Source organism: Halichoerus grypus, chromosome 5, assembly GCF_964656455.1.
Source record: "Halichoerus grypus chromosome 5, mHalGry1.hap1.1, whole genome shotgun sequence".
Taxonomy (NCBI): Eukaryota; Metazoa; Chordata; class Mammalia; order Carnivora; family Phocidae; genus Halichoerus; species Halichoerus grypus.
In genome coordinates, this window is record NC_135716.1 from 35,775,408 (window position 1) to 35,793,866 (window position 18,459).

General features: G+C 43.9%; 1 long non-coding RNA gene across 1 annotated transcript in view; it reads left to right on the forward strand.

The window, feature by feature from the left end:
• The window catches only part of LOC118523255 (uncharacterized), a 101,037-nt gene that overhangs the window by 37,599 nt on the left and 44,979 nt on the right, over nt 1–18,459 (forward strand). The window contains exon 2 of the long non-coding RNA XR_013447765.1: nt 10,026–10,147. This is a non-coding gene — a long non-coding RNA (uncharacterized LOC118523255). The remainder of the gene's footprint in view (nt 1–10,025; nt 10,148–18,459) is intronic.

Below are 18,459 nucleotides of genomic sequence, written 5' to 3' on the forward strand. Positions count from 1 at the left end.
CAGAGGCATTGCCCTGCAGAGGGGACCTCAGCCGGCCAGAGGTACAGGGAAGCAGAAATAGAGGCTGGGAGAGGGGAAGAGGCAAGAGGGAGGGGGAGCAGGCCGTGTGGGTCCCAGACAGGATGCCTGGCATTCCCCATGAAAGCTCTCCACAGTGCTGCCGCACAAAGACTTGCTCTGTGCTAAAAACGTCATCCAACTGGGAATCCTGTCTCTCACTGTTTTGTGTCAACTTCACCCAAAGGTCACCTGTTGTCAGAGAGAGCCCAGGTGGAAGTGGGAGGGAGTCTAGTAGGCTGATTTCATTCTGGTTTAGCTGGTTTTTCTTTAAGTAAATAAACAGGGCTAGAGTTCCAACTGGTCTCCAAATGGCAGCGAAATGTACCCTGTCATCCCCAAGTGACAGCTGATTTTAATATAAACAGGATAGTTCCACATCTTCTAAAAAACATGGTGATCAAGAGAAGCAAAGGTGGGTGCTCGGGCGTCTGGAAAGGAGCTGGTGAAAATGGGCTTAAGAGACCAACAATCTGGCGGCCAAGGATGAAGAATCCACACTGATCTGTGTGGGAGCAGCAGAGTCTTGGATGAAGCACAACAATGAAGAAACAGAGGAAGCTCTTAACGAATTGCAAACACTTGTATCACTTGTGGCTCTTGGGCTGCAAACAACAGAGATGAGCTCTGGGTAACTGAAGACGAACAGAAGCATATTGAAAGACGATCAGCAGCCCAGAGAATCACAGAAAAAGGCCTCAGCAGTGACAGGAAATAGGGCAGCTCCAGAGATCCAGGGAACAAGAAGGAAGGAGCAGCCCTGCCCCTTTGAGATGAACCTGTTTTGCCATTTTGGATCCTTGTGTTACATGGCTCGAGATCTAATTTCTACGGGGCAAGATTCTCATTTGCTTACTTCAGATCATGTGTTTACGTTTGGTTGGGTGTGGGGCACCTTGAGTCCCTGTTGGCTCTCATTAGAGTGAATTTTATAGCAGTGCTGGCCATTAGAATTGAGATTGGAAATGTTAGAAGGAGAGAAAGTACTGTCAGTGGAAAGAAGAGGGAGGCCATGACAAGAAGAGCAACTTAAAGGCAGAAGGTATGTTTGGAGGAGAGAGGGGAAAGTTACTTCTCTTTCTTCCTGTTCACTGCTCTTCAGAGATTCCATGTACAGTTTGGGGGAAATGCCCCAATTAGCTATGCCCAAGGGAAGGCAATAGCGCTAACCATAGAGAAAAGATAAATATGGAAGAAATGAATTTTTAAAAGTGTGAAGTCAAACTGAGCACAATGTAATAGCCAGCCTATGTCAGGTGTCTAAAAAAAATTCTTCAATCATACATAGTCCCTTTATTCTTGTGCATTAAGGAAAAAACCCCCACAACTCCATATAAGAAAGTAACATTGAGGGGCGCCTGGGTGGCTCAGTTGGTTAAGCGACTGCCTTCGGCTCAGGTCATGATCCTGGAGTCCCTGGATCGAGTCCCGCATCGGGCTCCCTGCTTGGCAGGGAGTCTGCTTCTCCCTCTGACCCTCCCCCCTCTCATGTACTCACTCTCTCTCATTCTCTCTCTCTCAAATAAATAAATAAAATCTTTAAAAAAAAAAAAAAAAGAAAGTAACATTGAAACTTCTAATAAAGAGTTATTCAAAAACGATAACCTCATATTAGAGATCAAGTATTCAGAAAAACCACACACACACACAAACTCTTGTGATGAATTAACAAGTCAGGAAGGAAATGAATAACAGAGATATTCACAGGGAATGAGGGAGGTGGTTACAGTGCTGAGAGACCCTCAGACAAGCCTTGAAGACTAAAAGACTGAACCAGAAAAAACATCTGAAATCAAGACCAAAGGTCTACACTATAACAGAATCTCATGGGCACTGTTGAATAGAAGGCTGAGGGGCCTCTTCTCTCAACTCATTCATTCAACAAGTAGGTGCTGAGCTCCAGCTGTGTTGCCAGCTCTTGAGAAGATATTACCACTGACTCAAGAAATCTACATTTACTATCACCTTACCTTCTCATACTGAAATTCCTTAAAGACCTAGCAACAAAAATATGGTGATGTTCACCAAGTTAAAAAAATTTTCCGTGTAGCTGCTTGAACTCATCGCTTGAAAAAAGAAACACAAAAATTGGGAAAACAGTATGGAACTTCAAATTCCATATCAGTGTTTAACAATTTTCTGGTTACCAAAGGAAACTCTTGAAGCTTACCAACTCCTTTTATTATTCTTTCAGCAGCAAAGATAGAGTCTGTATTTAGAAAGTCATGTTTCCATCATGGTAATAAAACAGCTTTTTAAAAATTATTTAACATACTACTCTACTGAGTTGGAAAAATATAACAAAACATGAAGCAGGTTTAGAATTCAGAATGATCTAGGCTTGTCTTGTGGGTTGTTTTTGGAGAGAAGGAATAGGGTAAGAAATTTTCTGGATTTTGTCCAGGTCAGATCCAGTTCAAACTTCAAAGAGAGAACAATATTGTTATTTGAGTTCAGTTTCAATTCAAATTAAAATCTCAGTTTCCTACTTTGGGTTTAGTTCAACTCCCTGCTGAGAACTGAGAATGTCATTTAGTGAAGGAAAAGATGCCAGAGCAATTATTTTTTAAGTCATTTTGTGACCCCCCTACCCCTCTGTAAATTGAGTATAGCTGATGGCTTTCAGATTCACAGAGCATGAAGCTCTATGGAAATCCTGCAGGCCACAGAGTTCCTTGGGCCCTGGGACACATATGGCCAGAGAACCTCTATGAGTTCATCCCCTGCTATGATGAGCGGCAGGGGGCACGTCAGGGTCTGAGGGGTCCTTGTCTATGGGTTGGCCATGGGTGAGAAAGCTTAGAAGGCGGGAGGTAGGCTATGGGGAAGCAGGCACTTAGCATGGAGAAGGAAGTCAGAGGTATGAAATGGACTCCATCCTACAATGGGGGAAAGGACAAGACCTTTGTGAAGACGCCTGCTTTTGACTCTTCATTCATTGCTAGAGACCCTGACAAAGAAATTCAGTGTCCAGAGGAAAAACCAAGTAAAGGTGGAAGGTGATGATACAAAGGAGTGTCACAAAAAGGGCGGTCATGAGAAACACCTGCTCTGTTCTCCTTCCCTGTGCCACATGCTAATGGACCCATCACAACCTTGCCGAAGGGGGCTGGCCTGGCCTGCTGCCCACCTGCCTACCCCCACCGGTGTTTTTGCCAGCAACACCCACACCCATCCGTTGCAGACACAGCTCAACGGCGCTCAAGATGATGACCACGGAAGCCCCTTCTCCATTCCATCTCCGCCTTTAAAAAAGGCAACTTCAGAAACTCCCTGGGGAAATCTTTAGGCAAAAATGAGGGAGGGGTTCACAATATTGTACTAGATCCCATCCTGATGTCTATGCTCTGCTAAGCCTGAGCATTTGCCATCCATGCCCTGTTTATGGTACTTGGAGGGATTAAAAAACAAAAACCCTAGAAACTGTTGATCAGGTATTGAGAGGATTAAATGAGATGACGTAAGAAAAGCGCCTCAAAAAAAAGCAAAAATCACTGTAGAAATGCAAGGCCACATTAAACTTCTGGGGCTTGTTGCAGCCTTCCAATAGCCTACAAGTAGAAATGTAAATAATACATACCACATGGTTTGGCTTTTACACCCTCCTGTCTTTTGTTACTAGTTCCGATCACGGTATTACTCTTAACTACCACTACTAGTAGCATTTGTTAAGTTGGGCACTTTGCCTAGTACTTTATATATCATCCCAATTAATCCTCCCAGGAAACTCATTAAGGCACTATCTGCATTCACAGAGAAGGAACTGAAAAAGTTCAGTATTTATGTAATAGTCCATTCTTTTACCCGTTGATTTAAAATGTTTCTTTTATCACAAAGTGAACTGCTCTGTTTTCAACTCTGTATTCTGCTGCATTGATCTGTTCAGCTATTCATGTCTCGATACCAAAGTCTTTGTTTATTGTATCTTTTCCTATTTGATGTCATTTCACTTTTTTTCCCCCAAAACATCTTAGTATTTTTTTAAAAATAGATTTCCCTCTACATTTTAATTTTATTTGGCTTGTTGTCTAGGGAATAAAAACACATGGTACTATATACAAAAGACAGGAGGGTAAATAGTAAGCAAACAAGTCTTCCTCCCCATATTTTATCATTCAGTTCTCCCTCAAGAGGCAGCTGATGTTATCAGTTTCTTATCTGCCTTTCTAGAAATAGTCCATATGTATGAACTTGAAAATAAGTTTATCAAGTGCTATTAAAAAATTCAATTAACATTTTGATTAGAACTGAACTGAATTTATAGGTCAATTTGAGGGAAAATTGACATCGATACAGTAACAAATCTTATTCAGCATCTAGAATGTGTTTCCACTTCTTTGGGTCTTTATGTCCTTCGATAAACTCTCACAATTTTATTCGTATCTTGCATATTTCTGATAATAGTTATGCCGAAGTAGATTAGTATTTTTGTGTGTCTGTCAATAACGAATGGAACTTTGGTGTGTGGACTTTGTATCTTTCTTATTAGTCTAATAATTTCTCACTTGATTATCTTGCATTTTGTATCTAGACAGTGATATTGTTTACAAACACTGACAGTTGAATCCTTTTCTTCGATCTTTATACTACTTTTCTTGTACGGTTGTACTGATTTAGTAAGACTTTTAGTAGACGCCAGTGAATAGTAGCACAGGTAGAAGATAATACCACCTTTTCCCTGTCTGTGTGGAAATATTACTTCACACCACTAAGTATCATGTTTGCTGTGTGTTCCTAGTAGCTAAGTTTCCAGTTTCTAATAGCAGTAGGTATTGGTTTTACTCAAAAGCTTTTCAGTATCTACTGAGATACTCAAATGGCTTTCCTCCTTTAATCTCTTAACAGATGGAATTATAGGAATAGTGTTCCCGCTGTTGAACCATTTTGCATCCCTAAAATTGAACTTACTTGGTCATAATGCATTATCTTAAAAATTTTTTAATTTCGTATTTTTGCATCTAAAATACTAAATACTTAATTTAGTATTTTGCATCATGAGATTAGGACCTTAAATTTGAAGGCCCTTGAATGCCAGGCTAAGGATTTTTAGCCGAGGAAGGCTGAGGAACAATGAAGGTTTGATTAATATTTTTACCACCTTTGAAAATCTTACTGTGACCAGTCTGGTGATAAGACTTTATCTTCTGTTAGTTGTCTGAGTCTCTTCTCTGACTGAATGTTTCTGTCTTATTCTAGACTGCGCTGTTTAGTGACGATTGTGGTTGCAAAATCTCTCCTTTTCTCTTCGTATTAGAAAAGATGCATTCTATATTGACTTTTAAACATTTTAATTGGATAGCAGTATATTTTAGGCAACTATTATTTCTTTCACGCTTTCATGCCATGTGTTTTTGCATAAGCGTGGCTTGCCAAGGAGGAGTGTGGAGTTATGTGGATAACCATGCCATTGGGAAAGAAATGATTCCCAAAGGCCCCTCAGTGGGCTGTTTATAGGAGTAACATAATATATGAGCATGGGCAGGGTGACCATAAGTACCAGTTTTTCCAGGACTGTTCAAAGTCTGGAAAAGTCCTGTTCTGTTCCATTGTCAAACCATGTGTCACTGCGCATGTGCTTTATTTTCCTAAAAATAAGGTCACCATAGGCAGAGGAAGACCAGCTAAAATTCATCACGTGTGCCAGAAAGCCTAAGATGTGTCAAAGAAGTAAATCCTCAACAAATCTTGGTGGGGAGCATGTCTGTTGGCCGTTGTGGACTCCTAAAAATAACCCTCCAGTGGCCACGGTGTCAGAGGCCACCCAGTGTTTTTCAGATGACACTAGGCCAGGTGGAGGAAGCAGCAGATGTTCAGAGGACTTGTCTAACTCCTTGGGTTCCCTTTGCTTGGACTTTGGGTTTTGAGTTCTCCTTGGGAATGGGTCTTGATACCCACGGCTGACTACTGGTTGTCCTTCTGTCCATTCGCCCCTTCTTTCCACATTGACAGGGTTTAACTGAGTACATGGCCATCCAGAGATGACATTTTCCTTGCAACTAAGTGGTCACATGACTAGGTTCCTCCCATGAGCCTATGAGCAGCAGTTAAAAGTACCACTTCCAGATCTTTTCCATAAAACAATTAGGTTCACTCTGCTCACGGTACATTTTTTCCTTTCCCAGAAATGGCAGGTAGAGGTAGAAAAGAAAGGCCACAGATCACGCATCTGCCCCTCATTCTCCTATCATAAAGGTGTTATGTATCTCTTCAAGGCTTTCCTAGCCATAAGGGACAGTCACACTTTGGCAGGTGGAGATCAGGAGCCATTTTAACCCCCTTCTGCGTTTGGGGACATGTCCACAGTGGGCATGCTGGTGGGGGACAGGCTCCACTTCCCACTAAGGAAGCCCCGAGGACTTGTTATGTCATATGAGAGACCAGAGCTTAGCCCCACAGACACCCCTACTGTCTCTGAAGTGGGAGATCTAGGAAAGCAGGGGCAGTCTAATACAGTCGGAGAGATGCAGAATAATTATACAGCAGTTAAACATGTATTAGTTCAAAATACAAAGCAAGACTGAGAAATTAAGTAGTGCTATGTAACAGATATAATCAGACATAATGAAATAAAGTTAAGGGGAAAAATCTAAATTATAAACACAAGGGAAAATTCTAATATCAAGCTAACTAGATTATTACAAAACGTTTTAAGAATTCCAGCAGGGTTCGGGCTTCTCCGCAAGGCAGATTAAACAACACATTTTTAACTTTAATTATAACAAGAAAACCTAAATGTTGGTTAAAGCTTAAAGGGTAGACTCCCTGGGTTGGCGTGTTAGTAAAAATCTCCAAGGAGAAATTACACTCAGAGGCACAAGTTGGAAAATAGAAATAAATGAAATGAATTTACAAATCAAGGAAACAAATTTTAAAAAAATAAATGGTCCTCTTCAACAAATGGTGTTGGAACAACTGGACATGCACATGTAAAAAAAAAAATGAATCTAGACACAGAGATTACACCCTTCACAAAAATTAACTCAGAATGAATCACAGACCTAAATGTAAAACACAAAACTACAAAACTCATAGAAGAGAACATAGGAGAGAACCTAGATGCGCTTGGGCTAGGTGACGACTTTTTAGGTCCAACACCAAAGGCACACTCTAGAAAGAAATAACTGATGAGCTGGGCGTCATTAGAATTTAACACTTCTGCTCTGTGAGAGACACTGTCCAAAGAACAATGGGACAAGCCGCAGACTGGGAGAAAATATTTGCAAAAGAATATCTCACAAAGGACTGTGATCCAAAATGTACAAAGAACGCTTAAAACTCAACAACATGGAAACAAACAGCCTGATGCCAAAGGGGGCCAAAGACCTTAACCAACCCCTCAGCAGAGAAAATACAGGGACGGCACATAAGCATGTGAAAAGATGCTCGGCGTCATGTATCATCAGGGAAATGCAAATTAAAACACTGAGATGCCACTACACACCTATTAGAATGACGGAAGTCCAGAACACTGACACCACCAAAGGCTGCGGAGGATGGAGTCACAGGCACCCTCCTTCGTTGCTGATGGGAATAGAAGGTGGGACAAGCCACTTTAGGAGGCAGTTTGATGGTTTCTTGTAAAAGTGGACATACTCCTAACCTTGCGGTCTAGCAATCACGTTCCTTGGGATTTACCCAAAGGAGCTCAACACTTATTTCCACACAAAAACCTGCACACGACGTTTACAGCAGTTTTATTCACAATTGCCAAAACTTGCAACCAAGATGTCCTTCGGGGGGTGACAGGAGAAAGAAGCGTGGTCCCAGCACCTAGGTTGGCCGCAGCCGTGTTCAGCAGCCACCTCAGGCGGGGGGCTTCCTCTTGGACGGCACGGATGGGATCAAGGAAACTGGCGGGGGGGGGTCCTCCACTGGCATTTTTGAAAAGTCGACTCCCACCCTCACGGTGGTATCTCCGGAAGCTCCCTCCCACACAGCGGGGAAGGCAGGATGGCGGCGGGAGGCAGGTGGACGGGGGGCGGCGGCTGAGCGGCAGGGGCGGGGCACCCGGGGACTTGGCCCCGACCCTGTCCTCTGACTGCTTGACCCGCGTGACCAGGGCGTGTGGCAGGCTGCCGGGCTGAGCCGGCCCTCCAGAGGCGGTGTAGACGGACACAGCAGCTAGCAAGGGCTCAACCAGACGCCGCGCCTCCTCCTGGGAGCGCCCACTTCAGCGAGGACTGGTGCGGAGTGCTGGGTGGGCACGGTCTTGCAGGCCCATCCCAGGGTTCCCGTGGCCTTCCTGTGCCTCTAGGTGTTGTCGCATTACCCCCAAACGTAAACACCCTCGTGCTGTTTTGTCTCTCTTTCCAAAAAGGTGCCTTTACGGCGTCTCTGCGCCAATCAGCCTAAAGCATAATTGCCCTAATTTAAAGGCGGGCCTTGTTTCCGAACCTGCCATCAAAGGTCTCCCAGGCTCCCTACCAAATACTCTGAGCTTCTTCCCCCTTTTTACTAGAGGGGAAGCGGCCTGAGAAGCCGGTGGCTGCCTATAAAATTGTGAATCAGGCCGGAAGCCTGCGCCTCGCCCAACCTATTAGCATGACAGTGGAAGGGCGGAGTCACAAGTCACATGTCACATTCCACCTTAGGGAATGTTTCACCTGCTTGCAGCTCACCCTCCTAACCACCTTTTGACTTAAAAGGGATTTACATATGAAGGATGATGAACATGGCCTCACTTTTTCTTAATGAATCATACTTAGGGTTATGGTTAACAATTCTTAAATTATGCTTTGACAAAGTCATTTTTGTTTCTTCTCTAGCTGTCACTCCTAGCTGTCATTTCTGTTACATGGTCCTTGTTTGCTCCAGGCTCCCTTTTTTCAAAAGTTCCATTTTCCATTGGCTGAGGTCTGAAAAGTCAGATGGCTCTGTCCGGTAGAAATGTGTGCCAACTAAACGTCAGTAAGTCACGAAGAATGATCAAAGGTCCTCTCTCTTAGGACTTGCTTATATGCTTGGGTTTTGTCAACTATTTGAGCTCTTCAGAGGTGTTTTTTGTTTTGTTTTGTTTTGTTTTTTGAATACAATTTTTTTCCAAAAGTCCATTTATCTACAGATAATTGATGAGTGCCTTTATTTGCTTGTAAACATCATTTCCTAGGTTATACCAAGGTTCCCTGCCCTTCATTGTATGTAGCCTTTTAGGATATTGGAGAAAATTATTCCAGCTTAGGATTCAAGCTTAGGAAACTTCCGGGAGAATACACAAAGCTGGTATTATTTGCTGTATCAAATGTTCTAATTTTTCACTAACCTCTGGGCACATTTACAAATATTCTTAAAGAAAGCATTCATAGCTTATTATCTACCAAAGGAAAAATGGAAACCAAACCTGCTCTCACTCACACCTACTTTTTTAAAAATATATTCATACAGTTGCTTACTATGAAAACGGACAGGCGTGATAGCGAGCTGGCAACAGCAGTCGCTGTTCTGGAGTCTACTGTCATGGTTGCTTTGATGGAATCAGAGGTCCCTCTGTTTTCTTATCCTTGGGAGCATTTCTCCTTTGCTCCTAACTCTATAAGACCCTGAATTCTGTGAGATCTTGACAAGTAGGTCTCATTCTCCATAGAGGGAGAAGTGTTGGCACTCCCAATTCTCCCTTCAGACGAGGGCAGAACAAGGAGCTTCCCCGGAAAAGAGAATCCAGCATAGGGCTGGTGGCGAGTGGGCAGCGGGGCAGGGGGCCGAAGGTTTACTAACACTTATCTTCATGGGAACCAAAGGTGAAACAGATGGTCCCACCACCCCAAAAAGTGTTGCTGCTACAAACCGGGGTAGGAGAAGGGTGGGGAAAGGGATGTGACATTGGAGGGCTGCCTGGGCAGGAACCTCACTGATGAACCGCCGAAAGGGGTTGCATCGGATCAGGAGGGGAGGAGGCTGGATTCTAAGGACAGCAAGTAAGCCCGCACAGGAAAACCTGAGTTGACCAAGAGGCCCTCTTACTTCCTTCTCAGAGACCCAACCATCTCAGACCTGGGGAAACATCTGAAAGCTCATAGCAGTGTTTACGCGACAGATAAGCCAAACAGAAGCTACACCTTCCAGGAAGTCTGCTCCAGCAGGGGTAAAGCCACAGGTGAGGAAGCAGCTGTAACTAGGTACAACCCTGCTTCGTTTCTGACTCACGTTTTGACTAGGCTCTTCTGACATCACTGTGCCTCAGCTTCTCCACCTGTCCAGTGGGAGGGGGAGGGGGTGAGACAGTTTGTTTGGTAAAATTCCCTGAAATCTTTGGCGAAAAGTTCTTCAAATGGGTGAGGGAGGATAATTATGCCTTAGCTATTAGGTGTGGGGTTGCTATAAATAGGGTCTGGAATAGGATTGCAATGTCATATACCTGTTTACAACAATAAATGGGGCCTTGAATGGTCCAGGGAAAAGCTTGTCAGAATTCTTTGGACACGCATTCAAGAGAGCTGAGACTCAGCCTTCCTGAGGACCAGAGAGCCTTTGCGTGTGCTTCTGGCCAAGACTGTCCTTCATTCTGGAGCCTGCTCCTCAGTGTGACCCGCCGGCGGCAGCTGTAGATTAGGACATGTTCTGGGTCATCTCAGAGACTGGCCCACAATATAATTTATACTGAAGTGGCATGGCCACATGTGCGTGCACGTGTGTGTGCGTGCACGTGTGTGTGGGCGCACGTGTGTGTGTGTGCACATGCAGGCACTTTCTTGCCAACTCGGAATATGCCTTTAAAAAATACAGAAAGGTAGGGGTGCCTGGGTGGCTCAGTTGGTTAAGCAACTGCCTTCGGCTCAGGTCATGATCCTGGAGTCCCAGAATCGAGTCCCGCATCGGGCTCCCTGCTCAGTGGAGAGTCTGCTTCTCCCTCTGCCCCTCCTCCCTCTCATGCTCTCTGTCTCTCATTCTCGCTCTCTCAAATAAGTAAATAAAAATCTATAAAAAAAATAAATAAAAATACAGAAAGTAGGGGCGCCTGGTTGGCTCAGTCAGTGGCTTATGCGACTCTTGATCTCGGGCTTGTGGGTTCAAACCCCATATTGGGCATAGAGATTACTTAAAAATAAAATCTTTAAAATAAATGAAAAAAATAAAAATACAAAAAGCAAGCGTCAAAATATAGCCTAAGCCATCCCCCGTTAAGTCAGTTCTAGGATGCATGTTTTAAATGCATCTGTTCTAGGATGCATGTTTTAAATGTGTCTGTGTGTTTTAAATCCAGTGGTGGTGGCCAGCAGAAAAGTGAACAAGGGTTCCTTAGCCTTTAGCTGTAGCAGACGAAAAGCCATGGGGACTGTGGCATATTCTGCCAGGATGGGTCAGGGAATCACACTACTATTAGGGAGGCTTGGGGAGCCAAAATGTTGGCAGGGGCAGGCTTTCCCGCCAACCAATAAGAGCCGGCTGGGGCCTGGTTCAGGGATAAATGCGAAAAAGTGGTGTGTGACCTTTGTCGGTTCTCACAGGACACTTAGGTAGACACATGTGGGACTTACTGATGTATGGGATAGCCAAATGTTCAGCTTTACCCAGCTGCGACGGTGAGATTTCTATTCTCCTTTCATCTGGAACACAGAATTAAGGGATGGGAAGACACTTCTAAAGAAAAGATTTTATTATTGACGTAAGCATAAGAGACGCGTCAGAACTCGCTCTCTTCCTCCTCCTCTCTCCCCACTGCTCTCAAACCTCTTCCCTTATTATTTTTGTTGGTCTAGGCAATTGATTTTATTATTTTAGACACCTGGTACAGAGTAGTTGTTCAACTGAACTGATACTCAGTGAATGAATGAAGACAAGCATTTTAATTTTCAGAAATACACTGTAGAGTAGCCTGGTGAAGGATGTTGAGGTAGAAGCATGGCAGGTGGGCAGAAGGAAGGCAGTGGGGAGAGACTGCAGAGAGGCGATCCCTCTCCTTCCTGATCATCCTTCATCTGGGCCCCGCTGCATGGTTGCCTCCCCTGCCAAGAGCCTCAAACCCTGTGGGAAATGGATGTTGTGTTATCTTCGTGGGAAATGATTCTGCGCTCTGACACCCTGGAAGGCCCAAGGCTGCGTTGCCCAAGTCTGTCCATACCTCCCCGGAATAGCAGGGGCCCTGGAGGCTCAGTGTCAGACAGGAATTACAGTGTGAGGATGTGCAGGAACCCCCAAATCCCTGGTGAGTCCCAAGGGAACTTTCCAGACAGCAGAGTGAGGTCATACGGAGCTTGTTAGCTGTTATATCAATTAAGAATCAGATAAAGGAAAGGTTTTGTTTTACCTTCACTTTTTCCCTTTCCTACATTCTTAATTTATGTAGATCCAAGTTTCTGACCAATGTGGTTTTCCTTCTCTGAAAAACTTCTTTTAACATTTCTTGCCAGGCGGGTTTACTGGCAACAAATTCCCTCCATTTTTGTATGTCTGAGAAAGCATTTCTCCTTCACTTTTGAGGAATAATTTCACAGGGTACAGAATAGTGGGTTGGTTTGTTTTTTCTTTCAACACTTGAAATATTTTACTTTATTCCCTTCTTTGCATTGTTTCTGAGGAGATGTCAGATATAATTCTTATCTTTGCTCCTCTATAGATTTCCCACCCCCCTCTGGCTTTTTTCAGGATTTTTTTTTAATCTTTGATTTTCTCTGGTTGGAAAATGATATGCCTAGGTAGTTTTTTGTTTGTTTGTTTGTTTGTTTGTTTTTGCTATTTATTCTTCTTGGTGTTCTCTGAGCTTTATAGATCTGTGGTTTGGTGTTTAACATTAATTTGGGGGAAATTCTCAGGTATTATGGTTTCAAATATTTCTTCTGTTCCTTTCTCTTTTTTTTTTCCTTCTGGTTTTTCCATTATGCATACGTTATATCTTGTAGTTGTCCCAGAGTTCTCAGATATCCTGTTCTGGGTCTTTTTTTCTAGTCTTTTTTCTGTTTGCCTTTGAGTTTGGGAGGTTTCTATTGGGATATCCTCCAGCTGAGATATTCTTTCCTTAGCCATGTCCAATCTAATAAACTCATCGAAGAAGTTCTTCATTTCTGTTAAGTGTTTTTGTTTTGTTTCATTGCCTGTTAGTGTTTTAGATCTCTAGCACTTAAAAAAATCTTTCTTAGAATTTCCATCTCTCTGCTTACATTGCCCATCTATTCTTGCAATACTGACTACTATATCCATTAGAACTCTCAGCATATTCATGATAGTTGCTTTAAATTCCCAGGCTGATAATTCCAACATCTCTGCCATAACTGGGTCTGGTTCTGATGCTTGATCTGTCTCTTCAAACTGTGTTTTTATCTTCTACTATGCCCTGTATATTTTTCTTGGTAGCCAGACATGATGTACTGGCTAAAAGGAACTGCTGTAAATAGGCATTAGGGATGTGGTGGGTGTGTCGGGAGGGGGAGCATTCTATAGTCCTGTGATTAGGTCTTGGTCTTCTAGTGAGCCTGTGCCTGGGAACTGGGAACTTCACAAGTGCTTCTCAAGGCTCCCTCCAGTTTAGGTGGGACAGGATGGCTGGAGGGCGCTGGAGGTGGGTATTTCTTTCCCCATGTCAGTCAGGGTCTGACACCCCAGCAAGTGAGGTTCTGGTTAAACAGTTTGTCTTGGAGAACAGAATGCTCTGCGATATTTCAAAATGGTTCCTTTTCCTCTTCCCCTGCTGGAGCATGAGGCATTTTTTTCTCTAATTATCACGATGAGAATCTGGGAGAGCTCCAGGAAGTAAGATCACAAGAGTGTGGGAGTCCCTGGTCACTGGTTCCCCTTGAGTTTTTAACTCTCAGAGCTGTGCACACTGAGCTTCCAGCAATTTCTCAATCATGGTTTGGGTTTGCCTCCCTTGTCACTGGTCCCCATGGAGGTTTCTGCTGCAGTCAATTGTGATTTGCTGTATTTGCTTGCCACTCTGTCCGATTTGGGGGGCAGCAGTTTGCGCTGTGACCTCACTTCTCTTATGGATCTAAAAAGAACTGCTAATTTTTCGGTCTGTTCAGCGTTTTCCTGGTTGCTAGGATGGAGTGGTGACTTCTCAGCTTCTTACATGCTAGAGCAGACTCCGGAAGTTCCACCCAAATTGAAATGTAAAGGCAACTAATACATATTGAGCACCTGCCCTAAGTCAGATGCTCTACCCGATCCATTTTCCATTTACTCCTTTCAACAGTCCTATAGGGAAGACATGGTTCTCACCATTTTGCAGCTGAGAAGTCAAGACTTGGAGGAAGGAGGCTGGTGGCCCAGTGTTCATATAACTAAGTACACATTCTTGCTCACTCCACATCCCATGTGCATCCAGCTATGTCCTCATGCTGAAAATGAAGGAAGAGTCAAGGGCAGAAATAACGTATGCATCAAAACCCATTTTCCATGTTTATAAAACCAGCTCAGACTATAATATTTATGGGTAAAGGACCCTTTGTGTGATTTTATGCTAAAGATATCGGTGTTGGTAAAGCCCCAGGTATTGAGTTTTTAGCATACTGCTAGACATGGACTGGGCATTTAATAAATTCTTGCCGAATAAATGAATGAAGGAGTCTTCCATGGCATGCATTATATATCACTAAGGAACTCTTTCCCTGGGCCTGGCACTATGCTAAGTGCTTTGCATTCCTTATCTCACGTAATCCTCTTAACAATGGCAGGGAGGTGCAATTATTTTTCCCACTTTTACTGTGGAGGAATCAGAGACTTAGAAAAAGTAAATAAGTTGCTCAAGGTCACAGAACGAGTACTTGTCAAGGTAGGGCTCAGCCTAGGTCTGTCAGGCCGCACAGTTCGTGTTCCAGACCTGGGCCAGCCTCCTGACCGGGGATGGGAGGGGCGTCCTTCCCACACCCGCCTGGGGTTGGCAGGCCTCCCCCTGATGTTCCCACTATGTGCCTCGCATCCACTGCCATGCACCGGCTCTTAAGGCCCCCACATGCCTTCTCTCACCAAGCAGGCTGCCCTAGACTCCAGCCAGGACCCCACAGAACCAGCTAGATTAGCCAATCAGGCAGAGGACAGGCTCAAGAGCTGCTTCCCAAACACTCACAGCATGCCCAGGCGAGCGTGGCAATGAGGAGGGGAAGCGGTCTCTGCCTGGGGATGGACAAGATCCCTGCTTCTCTTTCCTACCCCAGAACGAGGGAGAGACAGAGCATGGGGTTACAAGGTCAAGCTCCGAGGCCTGAGGCAGGAGTCATCTTTCCCACTTGCGGGCTCTGTTATCCTGGGAAAACCCCTTAATCTCCCTGAGACTCGGTTTCCTCCTCCTCCAGCACAATAATCACCGTAAGAATAACAATTTGTGTGTCTTGGGCTGTTGTGCTCCCTCCGTGAGCGCAGGCATAGGAAGAAGGTACTCTGTAACTGCAGCACACCTGCAAGGGACTCAGGTCCCAGACCGGGACGTGGGCCTTTGCTACTCCACGCTGCACCCTGAAGGGGAAGGGAGTGCCCTTCACAAATCAAGGATAGTCCAGAAGCTGGGATTCTATCTAGGTCTGATTTCTGACTGCAGCGGTTGAAACCATAGCAATGGAAGACCTACACCGTCCTGGGCTCTTCTGGCTGGGCTCACCCCTGCAGAGGAGTGCGATCGGCAGCCTGTTTTAGGTCCCTACATCTTTAGAGACATAAGCACACTCAACCTGTCCTTGCTGTCCCTGGATGACCGTGGATACCTCTCTCTCTCCTTCCTCTACAGGCCTACCGGTTCCTCTCCACCCTTAGAGGGCAAGGTGGTGCCATTTTGAGTGACAGAGGGTCTTTTTCTCTACTAATCATGACAAGACCCTCTGTTGCGCCTCCTCTCCCCTGGGAGCATGGGTGGATTAGTAAGAATTGGTTAACCCCTTAAACTACATTCCTCCCCCCACCCCCAGAGGCATGGAAACACCACACACACACACACACGTTAACTAGTCATCCTCCTGGACCTTATTCTCCACAAACTGTTGCTCAGATAGTCTGGTCAGCAGGAGCTTCATGGGCAACAAAGCCTTCTGCTCTGAACGGAGAAGTTTAACACCTGACATATGGCTCAGGATAGAGATAGTGCTGTGTACAGTACGGATCTCTCACGGCCCTCCCCACAAGGCTTGCCCTTTTGAGAAAGCATTTTCCTATTTCCCCTTGTTAAGAGGTAGGATCAGCCAGGGACATCCCTTGGTGTTGAAAAGTAGCTCTGAGGACAAACATTCTATTAGATCCCTATCACTTTCTATTAGATCTATTAGGTAGTAATCAAGCATCCCTCTGGGATCTTAATCCAAAGACAGTTGCCAAATATCCCAATGGTAAGTCAATATTTATGATCATGTTTATAATTAAATGTGTGTGTGTTCCCACTTGTGCAAACCCCAGCCGCAGCAGTTACAGGAGGATTCTTTGTTGCCTTCCTGTCGGTGTCAGTGACTGGATCTCCTATACCATCGCAGAATAAGACGCAAATAAAACAAAATTACACCACCTGTTAAGTCTAAGTACTTCTTTATTTCTACTTTTAGGTGATACTATTTCTCCTATTACTAGGAATTTGAAGATGATTAAACTATATATTAATATCCAAAGTAAGCAACCCAAATTTATCTTTATCATTTGATCAAAAATATTTTGCACTCATAGCTGGCAAAACACTGCACTAATACCGCAAACACCCAACACAGGCATCTGAATATTAATTGTGAATAATATTGTGAATATTATTTGTGTGTAATATTGTGAATATTAATTGTGAATAATATTGATTGTGGTCGGGGAGAGTAGCTGGCTCAGGAGAGAGGCTCGGGAGAAGAAAGCATCTTACTAACAAATACTCCTTTGAAGAACTCTCTAAGAATACAACATTTTTGCAACTTTAAGATTGTTATCCTAGGACCTTATTTCAAGATTCATCAACATCACAGAATTTGCAACTGGATGGCACCTGAGAGATCATCTAGATGGTTCCTAATTTCACATATGAGTGAACTAGATTTGTATCAGCACTAAATTAGAAAAAAAATTCAAGAAGAGGCTTGGGTTTATACTTGTTTTTAAAGACACTCTGAGCACTGTTTATTCATTCAGCTAAAATGTATTGAGCACCTTCTATGTGTAGACACAGTGCTAGGCATCAAAGATACTAGAGAAAGACATGGTCCCTGCTTTCAAGGAACTGAGATATATAATAAGGTAGGTATTACCATCCCCATTTTCTAGATGGGAAAACTGAGGCTCAGAGAGGTTAAGTCCAAGATCATATGGATAGTAACAAGAAAGCAGGAATTCAACACGTGCCTATCAGATTGTATTAGTTTTTTCTTGGCTACATAATGAATTACCACAAACTTCGTGGCTTAAAACAATACCCATTTATTACCTCGCAGTTTCTATAGGTCAGAAGTTTGGGCCTGGTTTCACTCCGTTCTCTGCTCAGGGTCTCATGAGGCTGAAATCAAGATGGCAGCCAGGCCTGCAATCTCAGAGGAGGCCTGGAGCCCTCATCCAGGCTCCGTGGTTGGCAGCATTCAGTGCATTCTGGGTATAGAACCGAGGCCCTCAGTTCCTAGGGGCTGTTGACCACTTCCTGCCTTGTGATCCCCTTCACGACACACCACACCACATTACTTCTTCATGGCCAACAGAAGGGCATCAATGCGGCTGCACATCTCTCCCTCCAGAGACGGCCTGGATTTTCTTTTGAGGTGTTCGCCTGATTAGGTCAGGCCCACTCAGGATAATATTTCTTTCAGTTAACTCCAAGTCAATCTTTTTTAAAGTTTTTATTTTATTAATTTTTTTCATCATGGTAAGTGTCCTCTTTAATCTCCATCACCTATTTCACCCATCCCCCTACCCACCTCCCTCTGGGAACCATCAGTTTGTCTTATTAGTTAAGAGTCTGTTCCTTGGTTTGTCTCTCTTTTTTTTCCTTTGCTCATTGGTTTTGTTTCTTAAATTCCACATATGCCTGAGATCATATGGTATTTGTCTTTCTCTGACTTATTTCACTTAGCATTATACTCTCTAGTTCCATCCATGTTGTTGCAAATGGCAGGATTTCATTCTTTTTAATGGCTGAGTAATATTCCATTATCTATATCTATATCTATACATTTTCTTTATCCATTCATCCAACAGTGGACACTTGGGCTGCTTCCATAGTTTAGCTATTGTTGGTAATGCTGCTATATACACGGGGGTGCATGCATCCCTTTGAATTAGTTTTTTTGTATTTTGGGGGTAAATGCCCAGTGGTGTAATTACTAGATCATAGGGTAGATCTATTTTTGATTTTTTGAGGCACCTCCACACTGTCTTCCAGAGTGGCTGCACCATTTTGCACTCCCACCAACAGAACAGGAGTGTTCCTTTTTCTCCACATCCTTGCCAACACCTATTGTTTCTTGTGTTGATTTTAGCCATTCTGACAGGTGTGAGGTGGTATCTCCTTGTAGTTCAGATTTGCATTTCCCT